Genomic DNA, 17,804 nt, shown 5'->3' on the forward strand with positions numbered 1-17,804 from the left:
TTCAGCAATGCAAGGCAGGATAGGACAGTCCTGTTCTTCTCTTCAGTTGTGGGTTGGTCTGGCTGCATCCAAGGTAACTGAAGGACTCTGGCAGCCGTGTAAACTTTTCTACAGCTGTCTACATGTCCTCCACCAAAAGTCCATGGCACTTGCTCTCCCCCAAGACATGTAGGGCACAAACTTCAGAGGTACCTTAAGGCCAGATGTTTACAGATATTTACATCTCCAAAGTGCACTTACTTAAAATATTCTTGAGTGCATTATCACTCTATCAATTTTCAATTAAATTTGTGTTTCTGAGTCCTAGACGTGCTTTTTGAAAATCCTAGTCTTGCAAATAGTTAGCAGAAAGCACCGAAAAGACTGATTTTGAAACAGTTCACCATCCACACTTGAGGACACATTCTCATATGCACTCAGTTTCCTGGCTGATGTATCAATGAAATGCCCAGATTTACAAAAATGCCAAGTATGCCCATCCATTCTTCACCACCCTGCTCTTTGGGAAGGGCAGAATTCATCACTGCTTTTCTGAAGCGAGTGTGGTGTTGAGTTCTTTTGAAAACCAGGCCCTATAACATTGTGCTGTTACCTCTTTGAACAGCTCCAATCATTTCCAATTTTGCTGGCAGAAACTGAACCTGTCTTTCCAAGGCAGCAGCATCTTCCTTCCCACGTATCCCTTCTGAGTTCAGCAGCAGTAAAGGTAGATCATCAACCAATTATTTTGAAATCCCACCCTCTATACCATGTCACAGCAACTCAACACCAATTAAATTTTGGATCTTGAGTCTTTTCAACAAACTGGCAGTTAATGATCTATAGGCAAAGGCTGCTTGACAAGCATGGATGAAATGTAAAGCTGTATGTGAAAACCACCATCCTTTCACATATAACTTGTGAAGGGAAGGAGGAAAATATGAATCAAATTAGCTATCATTACAAACAGTGGTCTGAAAATGAATCACAGATGTTCTGATGAAGAATGGCTTTTTTTTTCGTAACACAATTCTTCTGTGCCCATTCTGCATGAAAAGGATCCTTTTCCCCCTGAAGAAACTGATTGTTCAAAATATTGAAGTATTCCAACCATGCACAAAGACATTTCTGCATGCCTTTGCAATATTCTATGGGAGTTGGATTTTGTTCTTTGGTGTTCATCTAAGCCAAACTCCTTAAGTGAATTACATTTCAAATGTCATATATCTATCATCTTTAAGGGAGGAGACCACAGAGGATCAGTCCAAATAGAAGCCAGGTTTAAAGAAGTTTAAAGCCAGGTACTATGGCAGCTTTTCCAAACAGAAATATTCTGGTCTTTCACCTTATATTTTCTTGTTACTATTTTTGTTTGTTTGTTTATCACTATAGTTACAGTTCTTTTCCTTACTTGGTGTTTATGCTACACATAAATCAGTAACAGTCATGTGACAAGCAGCCAAGTGATTTGATAAAGGTACCCTTCAACATGTACATCTGGCCAGCAGCACACGGACCCATGTCCAGCTCTGTGGGCACAATCCTTTTACCACTGCACAATTCAAACGAGAGGTAAGAGTAGGTAAAATTTCCAACACTTGTCCATGAGCCCACAAATACAAAACTCCAGCCAGACAAGTGCTTTCTTCCTTCTCCTAAAATATAATGTGTTTTTATTACTTTTGTGCCTCATTCTTTCCTATGCCATGTTCACATAGCCTACCATTGGAGAAAAATCACAGCAAAACGAGATTCAGGACCAACACATAACCACTAAGAAGTGTACTAGCTCATCCCTCAACCATGAGGTTTGTAGGTGGAAGGAATTTCCTTCATTAGACTAACTAGCATCATTTGAAAAAGCAAACAAGCTTTCAGAAGAGCTCACAGGCTTTTCCTCCAGATCTAGAACAGAAGCAGCAGAATTCAAAACTATATGCAAATTTAAAAAATAAAAATAAAAAATCTAGAGTTCAATTTAATTTGTACCAGTAGGACCATCTTTGACAGAAAAAGCAACTGGTATATGTGGAGGATCTTTGCAGCATAAAGCTAAGGGTGACAAGGTGATAATCTCTGTAGGATCAGGGAGAAGAAATAATTTATAGCTGGTGGAATATGAAGGTGCTGTAAGTGGGGTAGGAAATCCAAGTATACCCTAAAACCTTTGACTCGAAGCACTTATGAATTTCAGTTCCTAGGAATGGCATTGGAAAGAGGGTTTCTTTTTTTAAGTACAAAAACACTTTGATGATTGAGATGAGAAAAGCCCCATGAGATAAATTATCAGACTGAATGTAAATTACTGAAATTTGCATGTCTTGTTTTGGGGGGACACCCCAAAACTCTTGTTTTTGAGGCAACCTGAATTTCAGGCTCCAATAACATCGATAACAAAGGACAGGCCAGCCCAGGTTCCCTTGCTGACCTCTGGAAGAAGATGCCTGCTCTCCTCCGACACGCCATGTGGCTACAGCATACAAAATCCTGGTTCTTCTCCAATGAAGAACACTATCTGTACAGCCACTCCAAGCAGAAAACCAGAAAACAGTGTATAATGTGGCATGATTCCTTCTGAAGATTATCTAAATCGAGTAAAATGGAAGAGTGGTCAAGTTCAGAATAAAGCTAGGCTTAATATGTTTTAATAAGAAACAAAGGAACCACTGTTTTGCACTGTATTGTTCAGGCTTGCCTTTCGGCACATGTGGAAAAATGTTTACTAAATAACTGAAATACTTAGCAGTGAGATACATTTTATTTCAAAACGAATTTCCTGCAAGTGCATACATGCCAAAAGGGAAGCAAAATGTCATCAGCTTTTTCTGGGCACAAAGCTGTCAGCATTGTTCTGCAGACACAATCCCCCCCATTTCACCACAAATGAGCCATATAAAAAACCCAAACCAAACCGATTCCTCTCTCCAACAAAAAAGCAAAGCGTGCTATCCTGCACCATGAGCAGGAATGGCATGGAGGGGACTCGTGGCTTCAGTCATGTGTGTTGGAACCATGCATCAGTGATGAGACTAGGGCTCACAAGGCGACTTCAATCCTCGTTCTGCCACGTGGGCAAAGATGCTTGGGAAGTGCATGACCAGAAGAACTAGGTTAAGAATACTTCCCTCTGTCCTGCATTAATTTGCTTGATATACTTTAAGCAAGATGCTCCAGCCACACTCCAACTTTAAACCAGTCCTAAAAACAAATGAAAATGGAGGCACAAATGCCATCCCATCCCTTTCCCAGTCCTTGCCAAGTTAATTGTTGTATGTATAGCTCAGTTTTATAACTCAGTTTTATTTAAAAAAAAAAATACATAAAATGATACATCAAAGCTGACTCATTATTGCAAAAGCTTTTCATTTTAAGTAAACATCTCATTCTTTTGGAAAAACACCTCTCAAAAAATGTCTGCTCTACTTTGCATAGGACTCTACATCTTGCCAATCAGACTGAAATACTTACATCTTTAAGTCACTTCAGAAAATAGAAAGAAGGTGCTTTTTTAAACATCGTTCTTGCATATCAGATCCCCCACCACAATGACACGGTTGGAGTTTGAAGCTAATGCCAGGGAAACATCAGGCAGGGCTGAAAACATCTGTAAGGTACAACATGTACCTGCCAACTGCACTACTTCCAACCGAAGTCCTGCCATTTTAAGTTATCTCCTGCCTTAGTTATCTACTACTTGTACTTTTCTGGTTTTCTATCAGCTGCAGCTAAATCTCAAAGACTATTAAAAAACACAGCACTTAGCACACTCAGCCTTTACAGCACATCGTGCTGAGGAACCTGCTGCCATTCCAAGTAGAGCAGTCAAACATACCACTTCCTAAGCTCTTAGCATTTAAACACCAGCATGCTGAGGTGACGTATTTCAAAATCTTCTGTCGTTTGGAATAATCACCTTTTGAGAAGAAAGCAGTGATCCAAACACCTGCTAGCAATAACCAGGAACACTGCCCGAGTATTATCAGTGATCCTGATAACAGTCACCAACCTAAAATGTCTATAATTAGCTAACGCCAAAAGCACCACCACTTACCTACTCACAGAATATTCCCAATGACTGCAAGTTTGTTCCTGGCTTCAAGATCCCTTTTAGGCTGAAAAGAAACTACCGCAGTGTTTTAGCCAAAAGGTGTGCTTCCTGTGGTTATCAACTTCTCTCCAAGCTCCTGCACTTTCAGTTGCTTAATTTCTACTGCTGTTGGTACTGGTGAACACACACGTATGTGAAGAAGCCAGCTGGAGTCTTCTGGTTGAAGACTCATTGAAAATCATTCCCATCTGTTACATCTAATGTGATCCCTACTGTGGTAGGCCCTACAGGTACCAGGCAAGAGCAGAGCACTGCAGAAGCATGCAGCAGAAGATAGTCCCTGCCCTGAAGAGCTTACAGGCACATAGAGTGGCTGCTGCAGCAAGACACTGCGACTGCTGGAACATCTGCCAGTACCACATGGAGAACGGAGGTGTTCTCATGGTGGAGTTTTGTAGCTTACTCAGCTTGAAATCCTTCTCCAGGACCCATGGGTGGCAGGTTGAAAGGCACAGTTTTAGACCCCAGGATTTCTCCTGTCATGGAAATCATCGCAAACCATGACGCTTGGGGAATATTGCAGGAGAAAACCCAAAATAAGATGAGCTGCCACTGGCCGAGCAAGGACATCCAGCTGACAAACAGCTCCTGCAAGACTCCCCTTTCGAGTTGGGACTAGACAACCTGATGTTTCAGCTCTCTAGAAGATGCAATGCAAAAGGATTGCTTTTGCATATTTGATTTGCAAAGCCAGGACACTCGTACACGATAAGGCAATCCTCATTTGTGCAAAGAAAAGTGTCAGTGAGAGCCATTCCTTCAGCGGATTCAAATTATAAAAAGTAGCAGATTTTAATTAGAGAAATAATTTAGAAAGAGAATTTGCTCTTCTCCAGTCACAAGCCTACATCATTTCTTCATTTCCCTTAATTTTTAAAGGCTTCTACCTTTTCTGACTTAACAGGAGCTGTGTATTTAGCTGCCCCCTGTACACGAAACTCACCCTAAATCAAATGGAAAAACATTTGCGTATGAGCTGCTGTGAGGCAGTATTTACCATTCTCATTTTGTCTCTTGACTTGAAGTAAAATGGATTTGTCTGCAAACAGGAGAAAACAGCACTTTGCAGATTTTTGTACAGAACAGTTCAAATACTGAGGAAAATGGGAGGTGTTTTTTCATGGTCTAGGGGCAGAACAAACATCCTTTGGATACAATGCCATCTGCGGGACACTGTCAGCTGCTCAGCATTTAATACAGGGCTATATTTAATCTAGGGCTATATAGCATTTAATATTTAATATAGGGCTGTGCCTGGTAGCTGTTTATGGCTTTTAATGCTTGGGCATGCAATCAGAGGTACCATCTACCCACCAATCTTAAAAAGTAAAAATTCTTCTATTTTTCAAATATTTTTAAATACCTGCGGAAGATTTTTCCCAACTATTGACTTGCTGAAGTGAGAAGGATTTATTCCTCAAACAGGAGAGAGAGAGCTCTGTATTTCCAGGAATGCACACTTAAGCTTCTGGTGAAGATGGGAGCTTGGGATATTGTCACTACTGCTGGTGGGCAGGACCTGAGTTAGGTAAGCCTATGTGAGCAGCCATGCTACAAAGCAAGGGTATCCTAATGATCCTACATCCCCCAGCACCTGCTGAGTCTTCAGGGAGCGTACCCCACAGCTCCCTGTGGCAGCCCACAGCTCTCACCCAGGGAATCACAGGGGAATTTGCCTCCCCTTTTAGACACAAGTTGGGAGCTGTAAAAAGGCACTGAAGGACAAGCCAGGCTGGAATGACTTAACCTTCCACCCTAAGTGCAACAAAATCAAAGCCCACGCTCTTAGCTCTCGCTCCCAGTAAGATCTGTTCCTGTTGATAGAAGTGCTAACCTCACTGCATGACTTTGCATGGGACAGAGAGAGGATAAAATACAACAACCTACTAAAAGCCCAACCTGACTGTGCAGTGAAGCCACAGGCTGTAGATCAAAGGTGCCACGATAAAAGCAAATCTGAGCATTTCAGAGCTTGCGAAGTGACACTTGATTTTTTTTAGAAAGTTAAACCTGAAAACAGCGTATCAGCTTTCCAACAGCAACTTCACTGATAACGCAGCTGCAAATGGGTGTCCTACAAGCAAAAAATCAATGGTGGATCTCTGCAAAAAGGAAGCTCCAACGAGCTTCTCAGATCTCTCTTCAACTTCTAATCAACTATAAAGAACAACAAAATTACAGAAGCAGGAAATAATGCTTCCTACCCTTTCATGAAAATCCTTTGAAACTCCTCCACTAAAGCAGAGCTTTAAATAATTTCCTAGTTATAAAATGATCTCTGCTTGTTTTCATCAGCGTGCCAGTTTCAGCGTCTTGGAAAACTCTTCTCTCACCTCAAGCAAATGCATACCCACGTACAGTTACTAAGACTCATTAGCTGGTTACTGAGATTCATTAGCTTTTGTTTGCTACAGGAAGCCCTTCTAGTGCTGTCTAAATTGGTAGAAGAAGAAGAGCATCTCAGGATATCTGAGTCAATGAGTGAAACAGGACTCAGGAGATGCAAATGTGTGTTTTGGTTCTGTCTCAGGGAACCTGTGTAATCCTGATGAGGTCATGGACAACCTTGCTCTGTCTCCGCACTCCAGCTACAAAACAGAGTGGTAATTCTCTGTCCCAGTGCAATCTTATGGTGCTGAAAGCATGAAGGCTCAGCTATTGTAGGGCTGCAGCACTCATAAATATTTCAAGAGAATGAAATCAGAAGGGAGGAAAAGACAGGGGAGTTTAGTCTACTTTTTCACTCTGAGAACAAGTATGGAATTGGTAAAACCAAGTAATGTGATCTTACTGCAATGATGCCGTCACAGGCAATGCTAATCATAATATAAAGGCAGCTGCGTGTAGAAATGTGTTTCTTTTTGGCACTGTCTGTTCTGTTGGTTGTCACACAGCCCCAGCAGCTGAATGAGTCAAGACATGGGAAAAAGAAAACCATCAACACAACAACACTCAGTTTGCCTGCTACTTTCATGAACTCTTCAGCTAAGCCCGAGGTTTTCTAACTCTTCAAGGTGTGGACATAACATGTTTGCAGATACTTCCTCTCTGCTCACACTAGTGTTGGAACTTGACACCCGGTGGCATAAGTAATAGGAGGTTGAAAATAACAGTAATGAAGCCTGATACTCATATGTATCAGGAGGGACTACATGAAACACCCCATCCTGTAATGGATCCTGAAAATGGTCACACCTTCCATTTCTAGCATCCAGAGGAATTAGCAGCAAAGCCTGCCTCTAAAGTGATCCAGATGTTTTGGGAGGCCAGCTGCAGGTGTGGACAGTTACCTTATGGCACATCTTCAGCTGATGTGAACTAGTGCTGAACCTCACAGAGGTTCCGGCCCTTTCTATGGAGTATCCAGGAGCTAACCAGGTGGGAAGGGGTGGGAGAGGGGGAAACCAGTTGTCACGGACAGTTCAAACCAAGTTATCTTACTAACCAGGTGTTACTCCCAGCTGCCTTGTGGCAGTAGATTTCTCTTTGGTGATGGCAACATGATGAAGGATAATAAAACAGCAAAGACAATTCATTTCTCTTGCAAAGAAACAACAAAAAATAATGCATATGAGAATACACAGGCTAACAGTGAAGACTAGCATGCAGTTTGGCCCAAAATTCAAGTGACCACTGATAAAGACAACAGCAGGAAAGACTTAGACTGACTTACTAGGTTTAAGACTCTAAGGGCCTTGGAAGATGGCTCTAGCCAGAGCAAATTCATTAACCTGATCCACAGCCATACAAAGTACCTGGCTGTGCACAGGAGCACAGCCCTTGTGGCAGTTCAGCGTGGCACAATCCATGCCACTTCAGTGGCAGGCACTCAAGGCTGAATACTCACATAAGTCTGCTTAATAGTCACTAAGTACATATTGCCTTGAAGAAAGCAGAAAGCCAGCAAACATACTGGATATTTTTGGGACAGATGTGCCATGACTGTTTTTTCACCCACCGCCACATGTGCAGAGCTTTTTTTTTTGGCAGCACAATGCCCAGCATTTCGAACCCACAGCATCACAATGTTTATTGTCTGCCAGATGGGCTGTGAAATGTATACTGTTCATAATAGGATTATGCAAGTTGTTTATTGTTTGAAAAATAATCCAAGCATTATCCTCTGTACTCTTTTAACAGGTTTCCCTTTTATACAAATTAGGAAGTCCAATTTTTCATTTGTAATACCTGTTGCAGATATCTGCTTTCAACTTTACAAATGACATTGCATTCAGGCACATACTACAACTGTATTAAGGGTAAACCAAGAATTTTTTGCATGAGTGGAAGCACAAAGAGTATATTATTATATGGAACTACACATACTAACTGATCACGTACCTGTATTTATCCGTGTCCCAGAAATAACGAACAAGGTATGACAAGGGAGTTAGAATATGCTGCTGTAAGTTACAGCTGTTAGCAGCAGTGCAAGAAACTACTAGTTTCCTGGAAAACACTTAACTTTGGGTATATGCTTGCTGTTACTGAAGCCAATAACATTTAAACTTTTCAACCTAGCTCTATGCACATACTTAAGTGATTATCTGAACTGCAAACTGTAGCTCACCTAGTCTTCACATTGTGACTTTTTTTTTTGTAGTTATTGACACTCTCAAGGATTAATGGGTTTTAAATACTGACAGCCTTCCAAATTAGGTAACTTCTCATCACTTCATCAGCAATGCTGTATTACATTTTCAAGTTCCTCCAATTGCCAACTGTGACTGGAGGAATAGTACTTGCCTTAAAAATCAAGATTTAACGTGATTACTGCTATTCCTTGAGTCATATCTGCAGATGTTGCCCATCTATCAAAGGTGGTTTGGGAATTGGTGCTTTGGAGACTGCAAAAACTCACTGAGGAAAAAAGTCCTGTTGATTCTCACTGGGTTTGGATCAAATCTTCAGGTACCATTTATCTTCCTACATTGCCACAGTTGCAGAAATTAGCTAGGGCTCCTGCAAGACACTGCTGGGAACACCTCTAATGTACCTCTTTGATACGAAAAGGCCCTAAAGCTCTGACCTTCAAGGGATACCAGAAGTCAAGGACATTGATTGCAACTTTCACTTGTCAAGTTTGCTGTATTATTTTTCTACTATCTATAGCTTGAACTAAGCTTACTAACACTAATACAGCATCAACCCGAAGGTCAAAGTGTTGGAATGCCACTGTCATACATATAACTGATGCGACATTCCTAAATAAGCATGGATAAGCTTCAAAACAGCGAAAATCAGACATATACACTACTGAATTGGAATCAAACCAGCAATATAAATCTTTCATTTCCCCTTACCCTGCCACAAAGAATCAGGACTCAGAGTCACCCACAGGTGGCAGTACTTCAGTCGCTAACACAATTGCGCAATAACCACACTGGGATCCTGCAGAGCAAAATTAGCTGCAAAAGAACATTTGGATTTACACTGGTGTTAATACGATTCCTTAGTCATAGCAGCTGTAAAATGAATGAAAAAATTAAGCGAGTTTCCTTCAGCTACAGATACTACAAAGGAGAGAAAGAATGAATAGTGGGCCTGTAGCCACATTTAGCAAGGCAAAATGTGGAATATTACCTGATTTTAAAACATGAAATTGAAGAGAATTAACTGATAGACATTTCTCAGTTCCTCTCCAACTAAGAAGAACGAAAGGATTTGATAAGCTATGGAAACTCAATTACAAAAGCCACAGCATTAATTCTTGTGATAAGCAAGCAGTTATTTTTCTTGAAAGAGTTCATTGTTCATGAGTAATTTAAGGCAACTTCCAATTCAGAAAAACACATTTCATATCAAAACCTAATACAACATCCACCAGTGACATGAAACTCAGGGCAGCAGAATCTTTTTTTTTTTTTTTTTTTAAGGCCTATTTCTTCAGGTCTATTTTGAATGTCGATTCATAAAAATATTACTTTAGTCAAATATTTTTGAAGCTGTGATTTGCTAGTGGTTTGGCTCTTTTGGGGATGGGGAGAAGTTGAAAATATTTTTGGCTTAGCTACAGGGTATGAGCTTGTTCTTGCATTTGACCTCCTCTGTACAGCACGGACTCAAATCTTGATGCAGTGAAAGTTCCCTGAAAACATAGTTGAGCAAGGATCTGCTGTGTCAGATGTTGCATAACAGTGTTGAGTACTTTATGTTGGCAATAATTTCCATATCTCCATCTTCTTTCCTCTCCCACGTTCCCCAAGTACTGCTCAGGACTTTTTAAGATGTTGATCTTGTATCTTCTTATTTCCTTCTGAGTGAGCTTTAAAAAGTCTTGTGTTTTCTAGGTTTCCTCTACAACCACTTAAAATTGGAAGGTGAAATTCTTCAGTAACTGCTGGAGCTCATGTACTGAGAAGGACCACAAGAACTGATAAAACACGAAAAATTAAGACAGCTGCATCCCTGTTGTGTGCCATCTCCCTGCTGAAGAATTGCTCATGTCCAAGTCAGTTGAGACAGCTGACTAAGAGGGAACCTACAACATCCCAGAATCACAGTTCCTGGTCACAAATCAGGACTGGCACAGCTGGGAGAAGAAAATGCACCACACTCAACACAGCACAGAAAGCACCACCCTTACACAGGATGTCAACACCCTGAGGAACAACTGCCACCAGCTCAGGTTCTTCCCGTTGCACTGCAATTTGGCTGGGCCCTCCTGGAGCTACACAATCAAGCCCTTATTATCCTGCTAGTTTTATGATGAAACTGTTCCTCCCAGAGCACTCCTTTACTTTCTCATTTTGCTTCTCCATTTTCTACCATTCCTTTAGCAAAGGTTAAGCCAACTTAGAGCTTACAATAGGCACCTCTGAGTCATCCAGGAGCCTGAGGATCTCTGCTTGCCTTCAGAAGGATGACAGAAAAGGCAACAGCAATGAAAACTTTTCCATGCACTGTCCCACCCAGGATGCCCAACACCTTGACCTGCAGATCTTCTCCCATAAGGACACAAAGACACTTCATTCTCTTGTAGCATCGTTAGGTGGCTCGGTGAGACCTACAGTGTCAAACAAGGGTGTATGTGTCAAACACTGCCAGTTGGGATGAGGTCACCTGGCCAATGGGACAGCCCAGAGACCATTTGCTTTCACCTAGACTTCAAAGGCTGCATTCGCTCGCAGCCAATAACAGCGTGCTTGATTCCCACAAATGACCTGCCGATGAGGTACTTCACATCTCCTTACTGAACCTCTGACCCACCCTTTGTCCCGACTATTTTCCCCTCAGCTGTCCAACTGGATACCCCAAATAAGTTAAAGTACAGTGCCTGAGAGTCATACAGTGCTGGCTTTCCACTTCTCTAAAAGGCAAATCCTGCACTCTTATAAATATTTCTAAGCTCCAACTCAATAAACAGCCCCTTCATAAGAGTGTAAAAATAACCGAGCCATGCTCCAAAACCTCTCACATTGCTGGAGAGGTGCAAAGGGTGTGCAGTGTAAATAAGAATCAGGTTCACAACTTCTGAGCACGTTCTTGTTTTCAATTACACTTCGATTTGTTTCAGCTTTAATATGAAGCTGAAACTGATGCTAGACTATTTTTAAATCCCAACACATTCCCGATTAGTTGTGAGCATCAGCTACTCTTTTCCATGCTCAGCTTACTACTTTTAAAAGGACGCAGAAAAGGAGCTCGGGTTTAGGATCTGGTATAACGGAGAGGACCTGATCTCTTGCGAAGAGCACAGGTGCTTCTGTGTTGAAGTATTAATCAACCCAAGTCACATATGACTGTTTTATTATGTTGGTATGGCAAGCAGTCAGCTGTGGGGTTTCTTCAGAAGCTCATGAAGTCACTCCATCTCTTTAAAGCAAAAATAATGTCTCTCCAGCAAACAGTAAGAGTTGGCAGCTGTGATGTTGAGATGATGTAATTGTACACAGTGGTGATGTGAGATTTTTCTAGGTTCCTAGAAGCCAATACTGCAGAGGTAATCATAACAACAGTATTTGCTTAAAACTTTTGGACAAGAGAGGAGACCGAGGTTCTTGCACAAACACGGAGTGAACACAGAGAATGAAAGGTCAGAAATTGGCTGTCAGAAAGGCAAGCAGCTAAGGCCAAGCTCTGGCACTGAAAATGCAAGGTAGCAAGCAGTGCAAACAGCACATATTTCCCCTGCACTAACACGTACGTCTTTATATTCTGAGCACACTGGGACACTTCCCTCTCCATACCTCCTCTGCTAACAGCTGATTATCTTCTTAGTTTTGCCATAGGAAAAATGATGGTATGGAATTATTTATTATTAGTAGGTTTCCCTAGAGTAAATATATGGCACTGTATGCATTGGCAAAAGGAGATGAACACCTAACACTGCATCAGTGATTCAAAGAACCAGCTTCCATGGTTTTACCAATGGTGGCACATTTAATGAAAAACAGCTATTAAAAAAGGAGCCATATTTCTTTTTCCTATAGCTGAAGAGAATAGACTGGAAGGACTAGGCAGGTTGGACAACAGGATAAGAAAATTACCTGGTCACCTTTGTTCCCCCATTCCTGTTTGTTTTTTAGGTTTGAAACATATGAGGGATGATTGGCTGTGTTCCCCCAAACAGGTAAGGTACTCCAATCTGCTGTTTAACTGAAACAGGTAATGCCTCTAAGAAAGTGCTGGGCCACACTAGCCTGGCCAAACGCCTTTTACAACGTGGCCCATTCCATTACAACTTGTAATTACTGCTGCACAGATGCAGCTATTTATAAGTGGGAGCAGCAGGCACTCCGCAGTGGCACTGTAGGTTTCCTAGTCTGCTCTGCTGCTGGAGTCTGATTTTGGAATAGCTAGAGATGGACTCAACAACCTGAAAAACAAACAAACAAACAAAAAAATGTAAACAGAGGTTACTTTCCTAGTCCTTAATAAAGTAACCAGGTAATTACTGTATTTTCTGCAGTGAACACCACTCTGAATGGCAAATAAACCTTCATACACTGTGTTACTGTTTCTCGCTGGCTTTTCTCCTTTAACGGTTTGCGGGGGCAAAACATCATGTAGGTATATATAATTTCGGTCACTTCAAACTCCTCCTAGATTCACAGGCACTGAAAGTTGTGCCTTATGTCATCCAAGAGGTAAAAACCCTCAATTTGCAACAAGGCTGGGTGTGACCTACCAGTAAGATTCAGCATCATGGGGAACAAATGAATACTGTAGAAGGAAAAAAAAATAGGAGAACTTATTTGCTGCAGATTAAAAAGAACTGGATTCATTAGAAGGCTTTTATTCTGTTTAAAATCTGAGAGATTATCTGGAAATAATAGCAGGAATGCTCTTATTTGTTTCAAATTTGCTTCATGTTCTTTTAAAATTGTGTACTTTTCTTTTTCCAATGTTAAAGTTAGGGTATTCTAGACCAAGAGACTAATGACTATAGGAGTGCTGAAATGCAGATAATGTAACCATTAAGAGGAAAAGGAAGTTTAAAGTCTTTTGGATTTGCTTTATCTTTATTGACATGGATAGTCAGTATTTCTGATAAAGGAGATCTGTTAAGGAATCATGATTTTTTTCCTTTCAGTGACTTTATCAAGAGCTCTTTACATGAGTGTGTAAATATGTATTTATAAACAAATGTATATAAACATATATATAGTATATTTCCTGCCTATGTTTCAAAGCTGGAGAATACAATGACTAAATATCTGAAATGTAAAAACAAAAAACCAACAAAACAAACAAAAAAAACACTTGAAAGTAATCTTTCCAGCTATCTCAAACATCCCTCAGAAGCAAAGATGACACAACTCATTTTTTTCACTGTTCTGGCCAAAACCACAGCTTTTTCTGTTTGAAAACATTGGCTGAAAAGGAGTTCTGCTTTAGTTGCCTGGTGTCGCCCTTCTCCCCTCCAGGCCAGGCTCTGCTATGTGCCCCACAAGGTGGGACCTGCGTGCCCACAGCTGTCCCCGCTTGCCCCTAAGCAGTAAGGCACAACAGTGCACCTTACAGCAGGAGGGGCTGGTCCGCAGAGGAGAAGCCATCCAAACTGTTCAGGGGGCAAAGCAGAACCTTTGCGTTATCCTACTTATTTCGGCCTAATGATGCTAACCAATTTTACCAATGACGCAGATACCCATCCTGAAAATTAATCAAAGCCAATGGATGTGACAGGTGAATTGGCTACTAAAATGCAATAAAATTCAAAAGAGCTCCTTTTCTGGGGTTGAGAACCTCCACTCGACCCCAGCAATTCCCATTCCTACTGCAGACTGTCGTGTGGATGGGTACTGTGGCACCTCTCCCATCTGAAAAGGAAAACCCAGAGTTCACAGCTGCTGTACACTTAAGATTACTGAACAAAGAGCACTGGGCAAACCCAATATACACAGACCTACCGTATTACAGTTCCAGCCACTGACACTTCATTGCTGCTCCACATAAATAGAAGTCGGAGTTATGTGGGTTATTGACCGCTGTATATTTTCCCACTGAATCATAATTACAGATTCTCTTTTACTGGCTCTGCTAAGTAACTCTGTGATGAATCTGATTCATGTTGCAGACGCAGCATCCACCAGACCTCAAAGTGCCCCACACTTCACAGGGCCAGCCCAGGTGCATGTGAGCCTACAGTGAGCAGGGGCACGGGTCTGGGGCTCGTGGATGTCCCTGCCGGGTCCAGCCCCTGTCAGGTGGCCTCCCCCACAGGTGGACCTGGAGGTGGCTGCAGAGCTCTCCCACACACCGATTCCTGCCGGGGTTGTGGGCACAGGAGCATACTGCCCTGATACCCCAGGGCTCACAAGACAGTGAGAACCAGTCCCTGGAGTGCTGGCTGAAAGGCAGCCCCGTTTCATGTCCCTTCCTTTCAGCACAAAGCCACTGAAACATCTACTTCCAGGAGCGGGCTCCTGCCTCCCAAGGCCCACGGGGAGGTATTTGAGGAAGGCCAGGCTCGACACCAAGAGCTCTACACGTGGGGGCATGGCACGGGGAGCCCACCTCCTAGCCTGAGGCTGCAGATGCTCGAGCCCTTTTCCAGACCGAGCGCTAAGGAAAGTTTCCCATTACTTCACAGGCTAAATCAAGTGAATGAATACGCCTCACAGTTGCTTTTCTCCAGTTTCCCTCCCCACCACGGAGACTCCTGAGCTGGCAAAGGCCAGTGTCATTCCACTGAGGTCGATGGAATGATGCCCATTTGTATCAGCTGATGATTTAAACCTCTAGACATGCTCTCTGGCACACGTTTCTTTTCCACCAAGCCTGGATATAAAGCAGAATCTAGAACATATGGAGGTGAAGACACGCGCAGCTGGTTTAAACTCACACTTCCACCCTTGCAGCTGTGCCAACACTACAGCAGCAGCAGGGGTTTTGCAGAAACCGCTTCAATGCAGACATGTCCCCAAAGGGAAGGAAAAAACACCAGCACGTACGTCAGTGGGAAACAGACAGCAGCAAGCAGCAACAGCACAACTGGCACCGGGGTGAGGTTCTGCCTGCCCCCCGCCCCAACTCTTCCCACCTTACTTTTTTATACAAGTAAGCACTGGAACTGCTACAAGGAAGATCCGGCACGCAGTAGTGGGGAAGAGATTGTCTGAGGGGACCTTCCTTGTAAAGAGAAGCTACATGATGGAAAACTCATGAGAACTGCTGGCTGAAGCAATCGCACAATGCTGTAGCATGTTTGGGAAGGAATTCCAGCTTGACTTCTGCAATGATTGTCTTATGCCCTCAGGCATGAGATTTTATTACCCTTATCTTGGCAAGCATTACATTTACTTATTGGCCACAGCCTTCGTGCAGGGAGGGAGGACTGGCTTGCTACCACTCCTGACTGGGTGGCTGCTAAGCCCAGTTTCCACCTCAGTATGTAACCAGCTGTCCCAAAAGTTGAAAAAAGTTGAAAAGTCTCCCAAAGAGAAAAAGTAGATGAGGTCATGCCTCAGCCCATCTACTTTCAGCTGAAGTCACAGAGGAGCACAACCTGAAAGGAAATAATTGCCTGGGGAGCCCCAGTGCTCAGGTGTCTCCCCTGTTTGGAAACCAGAGTCATCTGGATGGAGCATGGCTGACGGGGACATCCCCACCGAAAGGAGCCAACCAAGGCCAACCCCGAGAGCCCAATCCTGGAAGGGTGGATTTCTGAAGTACAGAAGAAACTGGAAAGTGCATCCTGCTCTGCTGCTCACTGAATGCTGCTCCAGCCTCATTTGAACGTGGAGCAATAGTGACATAAAGTGGCCTGCTGTGTTAATCACAGGTAGAAGGTGGAAGCAGCTCCCAGGAGCCCCGTGCCTTATGATGCTGTTCTAGCCTGGCATGCTGTAACAAAACCAAGCCCCACATACTACCCTGTTCTTTGCAGAAAGGCCACCAGAGCCCTCCACGTGTGGTAAATAGCACAGCATTGACTAGGAGGAGGTACCTGAAACACTGCCTGCTCCGTTTCATGGGCAAGGCTTGCAAAACAAGAGAGGCAAGTAGAAAAGAACAGGAACAAAATGCAAAAAGGTTGCGACAATATTACATTCCATCCAGATGTCTGGTTCCCCAAAAATAAACAATATGAGCAATAACAACAAAACCTCAGTATCGCTTCTGTACATGTGCTGTGCAGTCTTCGCCACAACCTGACAGCCAACTGAAACCTTAGAGATTGGCACATGAGAAGTGTCACCAGAGCAATGAGAACAAAAGGAAGGGAAATATTAAAGGTGGTTTAATTGTCTGACTTGCCTGTCAGGACCATCACATCAGTTTAAATTGTCTGCAAATATTGATAAATATCTCAATATTAGATAACATTCTTACATGTCAGCACACACGACAACTTTTCACCAGAGTCCTTTTCTATTTTATCTCCATATGCTTATTATTTGTATAGTTTTATTTTAATTCTTACAGGAGTATATTTGTCCCCAGGTGCCATAAAGTGCACAAGACAGAATGATCCTCGCGTCAGTTAGGGTTTCCACATGGTAATTCGACACGCGTTTCCTTTGTTAACAAGATCGTAATTAGCTATAATTACAGGCAAAGGCATGTACATTATAAAATATAACTTAAGGTTGGTTTGATAAATTAAAAGTAAATCAATATTTAGCAAAAAAAAATCTCAAAAATATTTTCTGTAATTGCAGCATGACACTGATCAGCAACTCAGGCTGGAATTCAGGTCTTGGATTTATCATCCAGTAAACTGACAGGGAAATGCCTACCCTGGTAGGGCACAGTTCTCTGGGTGCTTCCTCTCTGGCCGTGAAAGCTCGCAGCAGGGCTCTCTGTGGTTCAGGACAACACGATGCAAGCGGCATTACTTGTGTGCTAACAGAACCTTGAGAGTTCACCGGTGATGCTGTCACAATTGGAACTATCTAAGAGCTGGCAGTTTTAAAGACCTGGATAAGACAATTTTCCTTGTCTGTTTTATTTTAGAAAAAATAAAGTATTTTGCTTGACAAATTTTAACCTTTTTTTACTTCTTTACAAATTTGAACTGTATTATATATTGCTTGGGTAGCACAGAGTCCAGCTGTAAGCATAAATACAAGGAAGCATAAATTATTTTTAGCTAATGACAAGTACACATGCTATCAGAGCTGCACATCGAAGTGCTTATTGTTTGCCTCTGGGTATCTCTAGAGTTAGAAAAAAAATGTTGAAAATAGAAATCAACAATCAATATCAGTGACTTGTAACTAAAAAGCAAAACTATAATTTATAATTGCAACCAGAAGTGGGATGTAAAGAA

The 17,804-nt window shown here is 42.2% G+C and overlaps 1 protein-coding gene across 2 annotated transcripts in view; it reads right to left on the bottom strand.

Moving 5' to 3' along the window:
* Positions 1 to 17,463, bottom strand: part of BMP2 (bone morphogenetic protein 2) — an 89,262-nt gene extending 71,799 nt beyond the window's left edge. For both annotated transcript variants that reach the window (XM_048060962.2, XM_066995382.1), the window contains exon 1: positions 17,272 to 17,463. The gene's annotated coding sequence lies outside the window, so the exon portion shown is untranslated. The remainder of the gene's footprint in view (positions 1 to 17,271) is intronic.
* Positions 17,464 to 17,804: the final 341 nt, after the last annotated feature.

This window comes from Anser cygnoides, chromosome 3 (assembly GCF_040182565.1).
Source record: "Anser cygnoides isolate HZ-2024a breed goose chromosome 3, Taihu_goose_T2T_genome, whole genome shotgun sequence".
In the NCBI taxonomy this organism is placed as follows: Eukaryota; Metazoa; Chordata; class Aves; order Anseriformes; family Anatidae; genus Anser; species Anser cygnoides.